Below are 17,058 nucleotides of genomic sequence, written 5' to 3'. Positions count from 1 at the left end.
TTGAGCATTGACCAACCTTTGACCCTGCCCAGTCACCTACCACTTTAGTAGTATGGACTATTGACTGTGTAGTGAGTGTACATTTTTTTGCAAAATTTCTTCTATTTGGCAAAGCAGAAACAATGCAATATCTTCCTCATATGAACTTGGTTTTTAGTGAAATGAGTTGCACTGGGATCATATCACCGAGATGGATGCGGTCATTTAGGTTTTGAGTGTTTCTGAGAACTTTTGTTTTTGAGCTAAATACTGGGCACTTGATCATCTACAAAGACATACATACTCTACCCCACTCTGGTTTTGAACTTGTGACCTCTTAGGAGGAATCACATGCTCTAAACCATTAGGCCAACTCATACAAAAATGGAGGTTGCACCATGCCAAGGCCACTTCGGCATAATTTGAGGTTCCATGTGGCACCATATTATAGGGCCATGTAGCAGGCTCTCATTGGTCCACATATTCTACACCTACTTGCCATGTGTCAACTTATGGTGCTACCATGTCACCTGCTTATGGGTCCACTTGGTTTGCTAAATGGGATACCACATTAGCTTTATGGGTCGCACTAGGCCTGATGAATTTTTTCCATGTGGAAGCCTAGGGATTTCCACATGGCACCCTTGGTTGACTCTGACTTTGACTTTTGCCAAGTTTGACCAAAACTTTGACTAGCCATAACTTTTGCATACAAAATTAGATTTAGATGTTGTTTGCGTTGTTGGAAATATTGTGATGAGATCTTTGATATGACCTTAGTATTTCTACAATACAATTATATCTTTTATTTTTGAGCCTCTCCTAAGCCCTCTTTGATTTCTGAGCATTTATGGAGTGACATAGATCATTCCTACCCACTAGGGAGATTTTTTTCCTCCAAAAACATGAACACAAACTACAATTTTTTGTACTCCCTCATATACATAACAAGTGCACTAACAAACCACACTTCTTTCTCCTTCACCTTTGTTCTTCAGAGCCATAAGTGATGAACTGACACTTGTACTCTATGCAAACTTCTAATACATATTGCAAAACAGAGGTTTAATTACATGACCTGAGCAACCCGATACTTCCCAAGAGTTTATAGCACACTCTTTGGTCATGTTTACATTAGAAACAAAACTGAAACAAATACCCCAAATATCATAAAAAATCGAAAAAAATATCATCATGTTGCTTTCATAAGTGATGGAAAAATCATCATTATTTTCAAAATCATTTTGCAACATATGATTTAAAAAATGTGTCCATGAAATGCTACTATATCTAATAAAACTTCCTGTCATGCATCAAAGTGAATGAGTCATAATTCTAGTGTTGATTTTTTTGTTGAAAAACTTTAATGGTTGGTTCCTTTGTAGGTGCTTTGTCCTTGGGATGTTTCCCTGGATGGATCCTCCAACATGTGGCTCTCTAATGTCCACTTCCATTGCAATGACTGCAAAATATCTTCTTCCTCTGGACCTACTTAACCTTCTTCCTTCCATAATTTGGAGAAGGACTTTCACATCTTGTCATCTTTCTTGTTGCCATTCTCTTCCAATGCTTGGAAACAATATGGTTATACTAGCCACAAAAAGTACATGGTCTTCTATGTCACAAGTTTTTCTCATTATTAACAATTATCTTGTAATCCAAAGGAAAATTAGCATATTGTGACTTTTTATACCCCATTTGGTTGTCTCTGGTGAAATTATGGTGATGATACTTGCCTTAGCTCTTCCTCTGTAATGTGCACTATCATGGGAAGATTGTGATGTGTTCCCATCATTCTCATTCCTTGATGATTTTGGAAATGGCTTTGAAGTTTATGTTGCCTTCAAACAATCTACTTCAATGCACCCCAAACTTGCAAATCAATGTCTTTGTACAACCTCCGATGGTTGAGTCATCTCTTGGCCATTAACACCAAATCCTCCTCCTTTATACCCCATTTTGGTAAGGAGTCTCATGCCAATTCCTAAAATGTGTACCTCCATTCTTCCGATAGAAATAGAATCATGTGAAAATGAAACTAAAGAACTACCAACACTGTTTACCTCAGTTGTTGATTCTAAAGTAAGTGATGATGGCTTTGCTAAGCCTTCGTTTCACTTCAACCATTCCAAGGATTCTTCCATTTCTTGTAATTGAAGCTACACTATCTACTTCTCCTCTTCCAATTATTGTAGCAGTCTCTTCAATTCAAATTTATCCACTTGAAGGATTTTGTGGATCTCTTCATTCGAATCATGAGAAGAAGATGAAGAGGAAGAACATTCTCCTAAAGATGGATATGGATCATCATCCTTTTCTCTCTCTTTCTCTTGTTCATCTTTTTCCATTTTCTCCTAATAACCTGCATACATTATATCTACCATGCTTTCCATCCTGTATAAAGCCTCATAAATATCTTTGTCACCCTCCATTTTCTTCCCTTATTGCATGTTCAATATCTAGTTATCATTCACACTCACACTTCACATCAGTAAGAATATCATTGTTGGCTTGTTGGGGCTTGACCCAGGTTCAGAGGTAATTTAGCCAAACAAATCCCAGTACTACTGGCCCTTTGGACAACAGTCCGTAGAGCGCGAACTGAGGTCTCACCTGAAGTAGTATGGGAGGGTGCTAGAACTAGGTTTCCGCACCCTAGAGATGTCTGATGAGTTCAATTGGTCTGCAGTTCGACGCTGTGCGTATGTCACTAAGCATACTTACCAGTACCTCATAGCCTAAGCTGTTGCCTTCGCGTAGCCCTACTCGAGGGGCCGAGCACTGTTATTACCCAAGCCTTGACTAGTATTCCACTATTAGTTGATTAACTTAGCCTACTTGTAAGCGTTAAAGTATACTTAGCAATATAAATCATTCATACAGGTGTGTAGAGTAAATAAACAGTATATTTGCAATTTATATCAAACATGTAATAACCCAAGAAAAGATACAAAAAATTAAGATAAAACTTCTCTTTATTATTTTCTTCCTTGGTTATAGACTCAACTCCACCCTGCGCACTCAACCACAGGGGTCCATGCACTCAGCTGCAGACAATTAGGCCTCTGCGCACTGAGCTGTAGAGCCTTCTCCTACTCTATGACCCAAGACCCACTTAGACACTTAGACTCTTGCTCTTCACTTCTACTTCACTATTTATTACTTCCTTCGTTATCTTTTACACTTAGAGCCTCTCTCTATTTATACAATCCCATGGTCTGTGGACCACGGGTAGGCTAACATTACATTACATGACTAGGGTGGACAACCCTATGACTTTATCAAACATTTCGCACTCCGTGCCCGCAATTCACAGAGTCATTACAACAAGATTAAGTCAAAACTTGGGCTTTGAGCCCTAAAGCATGCCTTGGGGGGATTCCATGCCCAATAGGCCCCCAACACAAACATTGTGACTCACCCTCGAGTCACTCGATCAGCACGACGAACTTGGCGCGGAGTCCCTCCAACTATTCTCTAACTATGCTGAGATCCACAATGCACTGAGCTGCTACTTGTTGTATCTGCTGCATCCGTTGTTCTGAGACCTCTGTGTCTCAGGTGCTTCTTTGCATCAATATGTGAATCCCCTCTATGTACGTGGCCTTCCTTCAATGTTTGCTATGATAGTGAAAGCCTCGTTGATCTAGGGCTGAACACGTACTTTGAGAACTACCTCCTTGTGCCGAACCTCGACCACCTACTCCTTCAGTGCTTTGGCTTGCTGCGTCCTCACAAGCCTCTGGGTGAGGACTACTGTCTGTGTAGTTCCTCGAATAATGTCATATTTCTTTTGGAGTTCTCGTGCTTATGTCTCCAAGCGATGAATTTTGGGGTCCTCCTGCAGAGTGGTGAGGACCTAAAGTGCTTGTTCCAACATGTTGGTACAGTCCCATTCTACACCTCCAATTTCCTACAGTCCCGCTTTGATAGCGCTAGAATGTTGTTCTATGACTTCTAGGGGAGTGGATGGATGCGCCTTTAACCACGGCTCGATGATTTGAAGATTCATCTCCAGCTGAAACCTTTGTCATTTCTTCCCTAGCCTTGTGGACTCCTGCTGCTAGTATGTGAATCCACACCTCTGTTGGTATATCTGCTGCGATATCTAGCTCCGGGAAACTGCGGCAAGCATCGCATACCACCTGTACCAACTACTTATTTTGTGACACCAATTCATCATGTTGCAAGCTGAGTTGTTCCATGTTTATCTTTTGCTCACCAAGGACTTGGATCACGCGGCTCTCCCTAGCGTGCAACTCTGCCGTTATCCCATCTTGTAGTAGATACAGTGCCTCACGTGGCAGGGAAGCTAGATTAAGGCCAAGGCCTTTCATCATGCTCACTGAAAATTGATTGGCCTCATTCGCTGCTACTAGGGCCCCTTCCGGTAACATTATTGTGTTTTCCATCCGTGTGTGCAACATTTTCTCTGCTGCCGAGGATCCTATTGCAAGGAGGGTTGAAAGGGTACCCTCCTGAGGGGGATGTACCTGTAACTCCTGCAACTACACCTAGAGGGCACCCAACACAGTCTGGTGCTCTTGCATAAAATCCTGAAGAGCCTCATTGGTGACGTTACGGACTATCTCGCCGATGTCATGGAGATCACCCTCGGTTAGGGTGATCGGGTCAATGGCCAACTTCGAGGCCTTCACCTTCTTCCTCTGTCCTGCTCTTTTTCCCATGTGTGGGCACTTCAACTATGTGGATGTGGTCCCTGGGTTTGTACTCTCTTCTTCTGTTTCCACTTCCTCTGCCTCCTGCCCTTGCAAGGGCGTTGCTTGGCCCTCACCCGCCTTCGCGGTTGCTTCCTGTGCTGCAGCTGCTTCTGCGGCCCTTTTCTACTCGACGGCTTTCTACGTTGCTTCTCGCATTTCTCATAACTCAGTTGCTGCTATTTCCTTCCGCATTTTCTCAGCCAACTGTGTAACGCATAGCTTGAAATTGTCCTTCTTCTCCTATGCTTCTGCCCTCTCAAGTTCTGAAAGATATGGGGCACACCATTCCAGAGGCCATGCCTCTAAGACAGTGAAAATGGCATCGTCAGTGGCTATAAAAGGTAGCTTCGTCCACTGCTTCATTGTGTCCTTGCGCACCCTTATGTATATATTATGCATGTCATATTTGAATTCTGCAAAACTCTGTAGAATGTTGTACACCGCGGGCGACAAGCATGGCTTTCAATTGATCCACATTCGGATGTTCATCTCCATGAGCATGCAGAAGATCTTGCTGTCACGTATCCTTTTCACATCCTTTGTGGCCTAGAGCAAAGCATACTTTGTAGCCCCTGGTAAATCCCTATCAATTGGAGGGAATTGAATCTTCTCTGATAGTTCCCCTGCTACAAGCACTATGGATAGCAACAGCAACCCATAGTGGAAGGTTTAACCCTGCTCCTGGGCTTCGTAACAGTTCTTCAAGAATTTTGTACAGAGGAATTCAGCCCAGTTAAACTGGACCCCCTCCGTGCACTACTTGGCTAGTGTGATCACCAATGCACGTACCTCATCTGCGCGACACTTTTGCATGACTTTGCCAGCTAAGAATTGGGTAGCTACGTATACCACTTTTTCCTTGATGCTGGAGATAGCGTGACCCCTTTTCTTCTTCTCTAGTTTGTACTTTGTTTTCATGGCCTCAGCGAGGGCCAAATCACTACCCTTCCTTTCCGATATGGTAGCGGGGTCCTTTCCTTTGTATGGTAGCCGGGAAATACGATGGATTAGGTCTACTGTGATGGGGATAGGCTCCTCTAGCCATAGATACCCATCATGCACCAGGGAGAGCAGCTACCTAATGATGAAAATGGCTATTGGGGCGCAGTGGAAATGTAGCACCCATAGCAGGTTCAGTAGCCTGACCTTTTCCACTCCACGCAGCCACTTCCGTGGCTCTAACGTTGTCACCACCCCCGCATTGTTCTGCTTCATGAGATTCCTAGTCTCTAGGTGAGGGAACTTCTCATAGTCAGCGAGGTCCCAGTATTCAAACTTCATGGTTGGCATGTGGCCCAGGTGCGTGCCTTCAAACACAATGCCGTCTAGGAGGAGCAGGGTCTGGAGTGGACTCTTGGTTTCATCCAAGTCCTTGGGTACTTTGGCCTTCCCCATTTACAGGGGGACATATGCGGGCAATTTTTTTGCAAAGCGTGTAGGTTGAATATCCTCCTCCATGCCTTCATCTTCTTCCTCTGCAATGATAAGGGCTTGCAAATCTTCTTCTTCCTCATCTATTTCTATCATGACAACTTTCCCCTTCTCTTCCATTGATAGTTTTCTGCACAGCAGGTTCCTCAGGGACACACGTACTGGAGCCATTGCTTGTTTATCCTTCTTGGGTCTTGGTGTACGTGGTGATTTGGGGATCTCTGCTACAACCCTGAATCCTTCTGGAACATCCTCCACAATTGGGGTCTACGTGGCCTCACCAGCGGTTACCTCCTCTATTCCCAGACCATCCTTAGTTGTTGTCATTGTATTTGGGTTGTAATCTATCAATTGCGAATTCAGGGGCTCAATCAACGCTCAGCTCACAATGCTCAAGGCTTTGCTCAATCGCTCAATTCTCAAATGACCAAGTCTTATTTTTTGGGTAGCCCCTTGCATTTTATAGCACCTTTTGAATTCGAATTCGACCATTCCCCCCAATTCTAGGCCATTAATGCTTTCTTGGCGGTAGATTTTCCCAAATCTTTCCCATAAATTGTGTCTTAAATGTCTGCCACCTGCTCCATCTAGCCTCAATTCGATCATCCCATCATGAACATTGACTTCAATGGTTAATTTCTGGCCAATCTATGTGGTAGTGCAGTCCCCCGTGCAAGGTCATGGACCTTGTGACTGTTTGCTTCTCCGCGCATCTCCAGCATCACGCAGATCCCGGGAAGGATAGTTTATAGTGCTGTGCTCCCTTCCAACTACCTAGAGTGCTAAGATTTTCCTTTTCTTGGCTAGTCAGGTGGTTGCACCACCTGTGTAGAGTGCTATTATGTCCTCTATCATGGTTCTTGGAGAATCCCTACCTCCTATGGTTGCGCACTTCCTCATTTCCAACGCGCTACCCTTGTCACTACGCTTATCAATATGTGGTCCAAGCCAAGGCATCAGACTAACCAATTCACGACGATAGTTCTCAAACTTGTCAGCATGATCGTATGCACCTTACCTTATCATCCTAGTTTGCTCAGCGAGAAACTCTTCCTTTATCTCGTCTTCTAGCTTCTTGACCTCTACGTCCATCAAAGCACTTTTCTATCTTAACCATACCCTTTCTTTTTCAAGTTCGTGGAGTCTAAGATTTCCCTGTTGGATTTCTTCCTTAAGTCTCATGTGTACAGTCTCTTGCGGCTATGTGATTTCTTCTTTCTAGGCTTTGCGAATCATTGTATCTACGGGTGTTGTCATGCGTGACTAGGTTTTTCTTGCTCCATAGGGATTACAGTATCTGCTTCAGACTTGAGCATCGAAAGTGCTCACGCAGTCAAGGTTTTGCACATGGTCCTATAAGCCCATAGAACCGTTGGTACATGCAGATCCCAGTTAGTGCATCTCACATGGTGGACCGTGTTCATTACTTCACATACTTTGTCAAAGGCTTCCACGCAGATAATCTTCGGTGTGCTTGGTCTTATCATACTTTGTCGTTCATGCCATCACCTTGCCGGCTCCTACTTGTTGGTCCTATTTCCTATCATGAGGATGGTGTGCGTTCGTGCAAGTTGCGTACCATATGCCTCTACCCATTTGGAGAGGTCAGCATGTAGGTTGTTTCGTTTGTCATACCAGGCTTTCATCCTCATCTGAGGCTTTCCAAACCATATGAGCATCATCCTTCTGCATTTTTTCTAGTCCTCAAAACTCCTTTGATGCGTACCCCACCATCTGTTATAGCTCCAAATCTCACTCTTATGGTTTGTGATGTTGTACTCATGGCCTAGGGCAACCCCTCCTTCCAGACCTGGTCAGGGGAAAAATCTCAGCATAATAACCTTTCTCTCTCTTCTCTCCTCCTTTAGGCCTTCCCTTTGAGGTATTTTTATACCTCTCCCAAAGTAGTTTTTTAGTTGGGAGTTGGTTGGGAACAGTTGGGCCACGGGCACTAACAGGTGATCAGCAGGTAAAACCCGCGATCTCCACCCAAAAATAAGGAATTTTATATATTTTTAAGTGTTTTAATACATATACATAGGTTGGATATACACAGACTCGCGTATACACACGTTTAACTCAGGGAAATGTCGTGTATAAGGGATAAAAACTGTTTTTTAAATTTTATATCCAACCCGCATATATGTATTAAAACACTTAAAAAAATATAAAATTCCTTATTTTCGAGTGGAGATCGCAGGTTTTACCTGCTGATCACCTATTAGTGCCCGTGGCCCAACTGTTCCCAACAAAATCCCAACTAAAAAACTACTTTGGGAGAGGTATAAAAAGACCTCAAAGGGAAGGCCTAAGGGAGGAGAGAAGAGAGAGAAAGGTTATTATGCTGAGATTTTTCCCCTGACCGGGTCTAGAAGGAGGAGTTGCCCTAGGCCATGAGTACCACATCACAAACCATAAGAGTGAGATTTGGAGCTATAACACCATCTTGTGGGTGTAGCGTGTAGTGCCCATTTTAGAGCGTCAAACATTGTTGTTCCGGTACTTCTCTTTCAAACTTTTTCAGGAAATCATCTACCTCTCTCAACCCATCATACATAGGAAGATCTCTTACCTTTGTTGTCACACAGCGCAATGATCTTACCATCATTTTGAAATTGAGCGTGGTTACCTCGTGTAGCTGGTTCTACCATCGTTCTATTTCCTCATCTAAATATGATGTGTAGGAGCTTTTGTGCTCCCACAAAATCCTACCATCCATTGTTGGATTCACACAGTCCTGCTCCTACGTGGTTATCTTGTAGATATAGTCTAGATCGTTGTCGCTCTCGTTGTCGTGCACTAGCTCTGTGTAGCATGATCCTTCCATAGGGTCTAAAGGTACCACTACACGTAGTGACTTTCTCTCAAAACTCATCTTGCACTTCTTTAGATTTATCACTCCATTCATGTCGGTGGCCCATTCTATTCCTAGTAGCATGGGATAGGGATTGTTGTCATCGACAATCTCTATCACTTCGAAATCTGCAAGTGCGCTCACACCTTTGGTATCTACCATTATTCCCTGCAATCTTCCCATCGGTAGGACCTTTTGTTGGTTCGCCATTTGGAATTGACTAGGAGACCGTTGCAATGTCGGCCTGCCCATGCAGTCCCATGTCTGCTTCGGCAAGACATTCCCATCCGATCCTAGATCCAAAATCACTTGATCCATTTCATATTCCCCAATTTGCGCAGTCAATCTCATCTCCCTTCCTATTCACGTTATGTTCTTCCCGAGCTTCCAGACTACGCATGGTTCTCCTGACCCAACGCACCGAGTGATGGGTTCTTACAGTCCCTTCACATCCTTATTGTTGCACATTAGCTTCATGCATGTCTTCAGAAAGGTAGTGAGCATTGATGGGTCCATCTCTTGTTCTAGTTTGTCTTTACTACCTAAAGTGTAGGCCTCTATGAAGCTCTTCTTAGCTTCCATGAATTTCTTCTTTGCGCGCTCCAAATCAAACTCTGGTTCCTTTATTGGAGCCTTGGAAACCCAGACACTCTCTTTAGGCTGCTTTCCCTTGTCATCTCCTGTCATAATACCACTTCGGAGAACAATGTTTATGTTTGGGTCCTCTTCACGTGGCTCAGACCTCATTATTTGCAGGTTTTGAGTCGGTGGAGGTTGGAGTGTTCCTTTATCGTGCAACATTGCTATTAGCATGGGGCAGCCCTCTGTCTCATGATCAAACTGGGTACAATAGGAACATGATGCTCTCGTCGGATTTGTACAATTGGAAGAATAATGCCCTAGCCCTCCGCAATTGTAACAAATTAGCTGACTGTGATCCCTTCCTGGTCCCATTCCACCTTGACCTCGCCCGCACCCCTAAATCCAGTGTGTTCCATCCTTGTATTTTGATTGAGGGCTTTCGTTTCAGCCTGAACTCTGTAGGTAAGGGTCTAATCCATCATCAGTTCATAAGTTCTATAGGTGCGCTCATCATGCCCTATTGATCTACATAAGTTACAAAACAACTGCTGGGATGTATTCCTATACTTCTGTAATAGGTGGTAGTTATCTATAGCATGCTTGCCCCCTATCTGACAAATCACGCACCATAATGCAGGTGCCGCACTTGGTCCTACTTGTGGCTCTGGTCACAATGGAATCAGTCCTCCTCTTGCCAAGTAATTCATGAAGACTGGACAATGGTCATTGTCATTTCCCTATCCCTTGCATTTTATGCACCGTACCTCCTTGCGCACTTCTAGGTGGGTTGTCTTGTCTTGCTTCAAACTTTGCATCTTCAGACACAAGTTTTTCAGCTGCACGTGGATTTGTCGGACTCCCAGGCTAGGATCTTGTATCGAGGTATCATGCAGTCTTATTGTGGTCTCCAAAGCTTTGTCCTGAGTGGATAGCTTCTGCTGTGACAACGCAGTCCTTAGATGCGGCATTACTGACGCTACAAACCATGTGCGGTGCTGCCCATCTGTCAAGGTCATGTTGGCTTCGCGAATCATACCCTTTAGTCTCTAATCCAACTCCCAAGGGGTCTTGCCTAGAAGCATCACAATTTCCCTAAACCCAATAATCAATTGTGTCTTTGATTTTGGCCTGCTAAATTCCCTATTTAGCGTAGCTTGGATATCCACGATCCCCGCATTTGGATTGTCATTAGAATGCTTAATGTACCACATCAGTGCACGATCTTGCAACGTTCTTACCAACATTGCCTTCTTTATGTTGTCATCTTTGATTCCTTGTGCTTCCCATGCAGCCTTTACCATGAACCAAAATTGGTCCAGATCTTCGCTCCCTACTCCTTTGAACACCAACAACTTTATTGTGCTTTCCATATTGAACTGTGGTGGTGGTCGAGGTGGTGTGGGTAGAGATGGGGGTGAAGATGGTAAAATTGGTGGTGGTGTAGATGGGGGTGGTATGTGCGGAATTCACTGCCTTATCAGATTGATCACACTTCTTGGTGAAACGTTCGTGAGTTGTTCCTCACTTTCTCACCGAGGCAAAATCAAGGGGCTAATTTGTATCTCTGCACTAACTTAGTTTCTATAGATCCTCCCACTTTTTGTAGCCCCAAACATGACTTTATTTGCATAATTGGCTTTTCACACAATAGCATTTTAATCCAAGTGTTCAAAGATTTAACGTGCCTACCTCGCAATCCTTTAAGGAAGCGTCGTTCTGCCTTGTTGTAGCTGACTAAAGTATCTACCATGAACTCGGTGATAAACCCTCCTATAATTTGATCGAGCTAATGGTCCACATTGCGCGCGATATTATCTTCCGATGCTTCTAGTCTGCTCACCAACTCTACAGTCCACACAATTGGTTTGTCGAGCCTACACCTTCCTTGACTATCTGCTAGCTTCGCAAACTACTCGTACAACTCAGAGGGGAAGGATGCAAAGAACATTTTGTGGATTTCCGTATATAAGTAGCACTCTAACCATTGTTCCTTCGATACTCATGGATTCTTGTTTTCCTATGCTGTGAACTCGTGAATATTTTTGTCCAGCCACTCTTCAATTTCTTTCTTTGTCAGATTCCAGTGACATGACATCAGACATCCCTTATGCAGATCCCGGTCCCAGTAACGGAACCATTTTTTGCCTTGTTAGGGCCTGACTTAGGTTTAGAGGTGATTTAGCCAGAAAAAAGCTCGGTACTACTGGCCCTTTCGGCAACAGTCTGCGGACCGCGGACTAAGGTCTCACCTGTAGTATGGGAGGGTGCTAGAACCAGGTTCTACACCCTAGAGATGTCTGATGAGTTCAAGTGGTCTGCGGTTCGACCCTACACGCACGCCGCTACGCACACTTACCATTACCTCGCGGCTTGAGATGCTGCCTCTGCGCAACCCTACTCGGGGGACGAGCGTTGTTATTACCCAAGCCTTGACTAGTATTCTGCTTTTAGTTAATTAACTTAGCCTACTTGTAAGTGTTAATGTATACTTAGCAATATAAATCATTCATACAGGTGCGCAGAGTAAATAAACAATATATTTGCAAGCTATATCAAACGTGTAATAAACCAAGAACAGATACATAGAATTAAGATAAAACTTATCTTTATTGTTTTCCTCCTATGTTACAAACTTGACTCCACCATGTGGACTCAGTTGCAACGGTCCGTTCACTCAGCCGCAGACAACTAGGCCTCTGTGCACTCGGCTGCAGAGCCTTCTCCTACTCTACGACCCAAGACCCACTTAGAAACTTAGACTCTTTCTCTTTGCTTCTACTTTGCTATCTACTACTTCCTTCATTATCTTTTACACTTACAGCCTTGCTCTATTTATACAATCCCATGGTCCACGGACCATGGGTAGGCCGACATTACATTACAAGACCAAGGCAGACAACCTTGTGACTCTATCATACATTTTGCGCTCCATGCCTGCAATTCATGGAGTATTTACAACAAGATTAAGTCAAAGCTTGGGTTTTGAGCCCCAAAACATGCCTTCGAGGGATTCCATGCCCAACAATCACTCTTATACCAAACTTGATCCAGATTCTCTCAACTACCAGAATTAACCAAGATATTTTACGTTTTTGATGTTAGTAGAATTGCATGTGAAAGAGTATGAAAATCCACATGTGAATACTTTAAAGAAGAGGAAACATAATGACAACCATCAAATCAAATAACACACCGAACTTGATAATGGAGTTCACCCAACGTGGGTTACGTCTCCGGGCTTGGTGTCAAGAGTGGAGAGGCTACTTCATTAAATGTTGCAAGATGATGATGAGTACATGATGTATTCTTTGTCAATACAAGTAATAACTCCCTTAAGTAGAGTGGCTTGTCTCTCCATGAGACATTCTTCTATCAGAACTCTCACTCATATAAACTCTCCTTTAGCATGAAAAAATATCAAAGTCTCACATGAAGTGGCATACAAGGATCCTCCAACAAAGTGGCAAACAAGGATCTCAACATCATATGAACATCTCAACAAAAATCAAAAGAATACATGGCATCAATGCATATTATACCTCCACTCCTATGGATGGCCCTAAAAGTGCACACATGTACTAAAGAAATGGCTTGCATCGTTGAAATTCTAGTGAAAAATCATGAAATCTGATTATAAACTTGACCCCCTTCAGACTCAGTCAATTATAGGCTCCCTGGGAATCTTAAATATTTCTCAAATATTCCTCAAATATTCTCTTATGCTGGCTATTTGAAATTTCGTTGCTCAGATGAAGCATATGATCACACCATCACATTCCTTATGAAAAACTAAGAAGAATGAGTATAAAGCCAACATAATTCTAGCACTATAAAAAATTGCCCCCAGGGAATCTTAAAGATTCCTCAAAGATATTTCATAGAAAATATTGTTTGGAATATTTCTTAACATATGCTCTTACAATATTCCTAGAATGTTCTTGAGATTCATCACTTCATTGGCCTGCTTACACCCTCATCTCTCATGCATTCTCCATGGTTCCCTTTGAACCATTTGAATGACATTTTATAACAAGGTGTGGGGGACCTTAATAAGACAAAGTGTGTGGTTTCCACAATGGTTGGCATAGTCATATTAAGTTACTTATTGTTGGGGTGATTTTTGATTCAATACCCATGGATTGCAAAGTTTTCTTTAATACATTTTTAAATCCCAATTTTGGTTTTAATATAGTTTTCAAACCATATAATTTATGGAAATCATATGTGCATATTGTAACGACTGCCAAAACCATGAGAATAAGACAAAAATGGAGGTTGGACCATGGAAAGACCACTTGGTCATAATTTGGGGTGCGATGTGGCACCATGTTATTGCCCATGTGGTAGGCTCTCATTGGTCCACATCATCTTCCACCTACTTTCCATGTGTCAACTTGGGGTGTTGTCATGTCACATGCTTGTGGGTCTACCTAGTATACTGACTCGGCTACCACATCATATTTCTGGTTTCCACTAGGCATGCTAACTTTTTTTTCACGTGGCAGAATAGGGATTTTCACGTGGCACCTTGGGTTGACTTTGACTTTGACTTTTTCCTAGTTTGAAAAAATCTTTGACTAGCCATAACTTTTTATACAAAATCAGATTGAGATGTCGTTTGTGCCATTCAAAATCTTGTGACAATATCTTTGGTCTAACCTTGGTTTCATTGCAATCCAATAACTTTTATTTTTGATCCGTTCCTAAGCCCTCTTTGATTTCTGATCATTTCTGGAGCCACCTAGATCAATAGCCTTATCTTAAATGTTGTGACATGTGACCTTTTCTCTCATATCTCCTTTCACCCAAATCAGTAAGTCACATTTCAGATGGCTCACAAGGTCGCATAGTCTCTAAATCACACTAATCGAGATCATTGTAGCACATAAAATGTTCGACCTCACAGCCTATACTTCTTCCTAAAGGCTACACGGGAAATTCATGTCATAAAGTCACATATATATTTACCTTTCATGCTTGTGGATTACCCTAACCTTTGACCTAGAGATGTCACATATACCTCTCACACTAGGTTGCAAAGTCGCTAAGTCTTACCATAGGTAGGTTCTTCTTGTGTGACCCCTCCCTAACTTTAGACGTCACGACTGATGAGCCTCATCATTGGATAATTATATGGGTCTTAATTCACCTCCTAGCTTAGTCAAACCAACTATTCTCATAACTTGTTGCATACTTTTGATTATATTTTTTTATGAGATGAGTTAGAGTTGGATATTTTGCTTTGTGGTCTAATGTGCATTTAATGCAGGATTAAAGGATAAAAGCAAGGAATTTTGGCAAAGACCAAGGAAAAAACATGAATGGGACAAGGAGAGGGATTATAGGAGGTAAATCCTCCTCATTTACTACCCCTCCATTTGAATATTCCTCCATCAGCTCGGAGTGCAAACAGCCAAATCATGAGGACTAGAAGGCAGTCGAGCAAGTGAAAGACAAAAGCACTAGTTTATCTCGAGTTTGGGAGTCGAGCCTCCCTAATTTTAAGGAAGTCATTGGAGACTTCGGATGTATAAGTAGAGAGGCCTAGGACCTCAATAGGATTCAGATTTTTTTGATTGTAAAACTCTACTCTATTTTCGAGCTACAAGACTTGTGACAATTTTTTATGTAATCCATTATTTTGGTAATAAGAATGAGTTTTGTTTTGAGCCAGCACTGAGTTAACTCAGAGGGCTAAAGCTCTTGGGGTAGAGCCCAACCCTAGAAACCAAGGCTCCTCTTTATTGTACATGTATGCTAGTATAGATTCATAGCTTAATTGTTCATTTGATTAATAGATGCATTTCTGTTACAACAGTAGAGATTAGATTGGTTGTGAGATAGTTTTCTTCCATTTGTGCCTTCTTTCAAGTAGCAGGTTAGTAAGGAGAAAAAGGATCACCACAAGGTTGGGAGCAGGTGTCTCAGCCTCACTTCCTCCCTCTGGGACCATGACTTCAAGAAGGGACCCTTCATCAGCCCCAAAAACACAGATTTCTAGTTCTTGTACGAGCTTTGGAGTTTGTTGTCTCTGATTCAGTATTTGTTTCATGTTGCAAGGAAGATTTCATTGTCATATTTCCCATCTCCATTTCTGCAATAATATCTCACTCATGCTTTCATTCCCTTTAGAAACTTTCTTCATGCATAATATAGGCAATGGATTCATGGTTTTCTAGTTTATGAAAATGTATCTTGTTGCATAGTTTTTGGAAGACACACATGTTTTATGCAGAGAAGGTACTTCAGGAGGAGACCCATAATTCATCACCAACAGCCACCTTCCACTTCATCCACCTTATCCATCTCTTGTTTCACCATCAACCCTTACTAATTTTTCATCATTTTTCTTAGAAATTCCACTAGATACATTGAGCGAATCTAGCCATCTCTTATCTTGGATATTGACTCCTGAGTGCTCCTAGACCTTCTAACACCCCATTCCACTCATCACACACCTTTCCCAAGCTTCCCAACACCTCCAACACCTCACAATTAGCTCTCAATTGTATCCTGTAGGTTTCCTATAATTCCTACAGGATCATCCTGTAGGTTTCTAGTACATCCTATAGGTTTTCCTGAAACGGCTTGTTTTGAGGCCGAATTGATGGGAAACCTCTAGGAAGTCACAAAAAGCCTCCTAGGACCCCTCCACACCATCCAACCACTTCATAAACCTTCTAGCCATCCTCAAACACCTTCCATCCACCTGTCACATCCACAAGAACAATTAGTTTGCATACTTGATTTTGCCTTAAAAAACCAAAAAAGTGAAAACAAATTTAGTTTAGTTTCTTGCTTGCACATTAGTATGGTTTGATGCTTTTTACTTCTGCAACTTATATAGTAGCATTTGTTTAGTGTTGATTTAGCAATTCTTCTTAACATAGCTGCTTAAATTGTTAATTAGCATTACGTGTTGGCTTTTTTCATTACTGCAGTAGAGTAGCTCTCTTAGAGTAGATTTTCCCTTCTTCCATCAAAGAATCAAGCTTCTTCTGACTCTATAGAAGTCTGGCTTGGAACCCTAGTGGTCTCTTGCCAGCTGAACAGTGACAATAGGCAAGACCATCACTTTTACTTGTTCTTATAGCACTATGAACTCCGAGTTTGTACGAACCCTGGGTTGTTAAGTAAAGCTGGTAGCCAGGAGTTGCAACATCCTTGTTGCAATACTGGCGCTCATCACTTTTTGGCGCTGTTTCTGGGGAGGTGTTTGAGTAGAATGTGATTACTTCTTTCTTTTCTTCTATTTCTTGTCTTCAATATTCTACCGTTAGTTTATTTCTGAAAAAGTAATCTAGTTGCTTCCTTTCTTTCATTTTTCATTATCTGTTTTCCTTTCCATTCCGAAAGTAGGATTTCAATTCAACAAGTAGCTTTTTCATTATGTCAGTGATTTTCATTCAATCAAAAATTTCATTTCTGCAAGTACTTTCCAGGTTTAAAAAAAAAAAGGACAATACAAAACCAACCTAAAAATATTTCCTT

This window comes from Pinus tabuliformis, chromosome 4_1 (genome assembly GCF_031772625.1).
Source record: "Pinus tabuliformis cultivar Carrire ecotype Pingquan chromosome 4_1, CPIR1, whole genome shotgun sequence".
NCBI classification, from domain to species: domain Eukaryota; kingdom Viridiplantae; phylum Streptophyta; class Pinopsida; order Pinales; family Pinaceae; genus Pinus; species Pinus tabuliformis.
Note: the sequence above shows the minus strand (reverse complement) of the source record.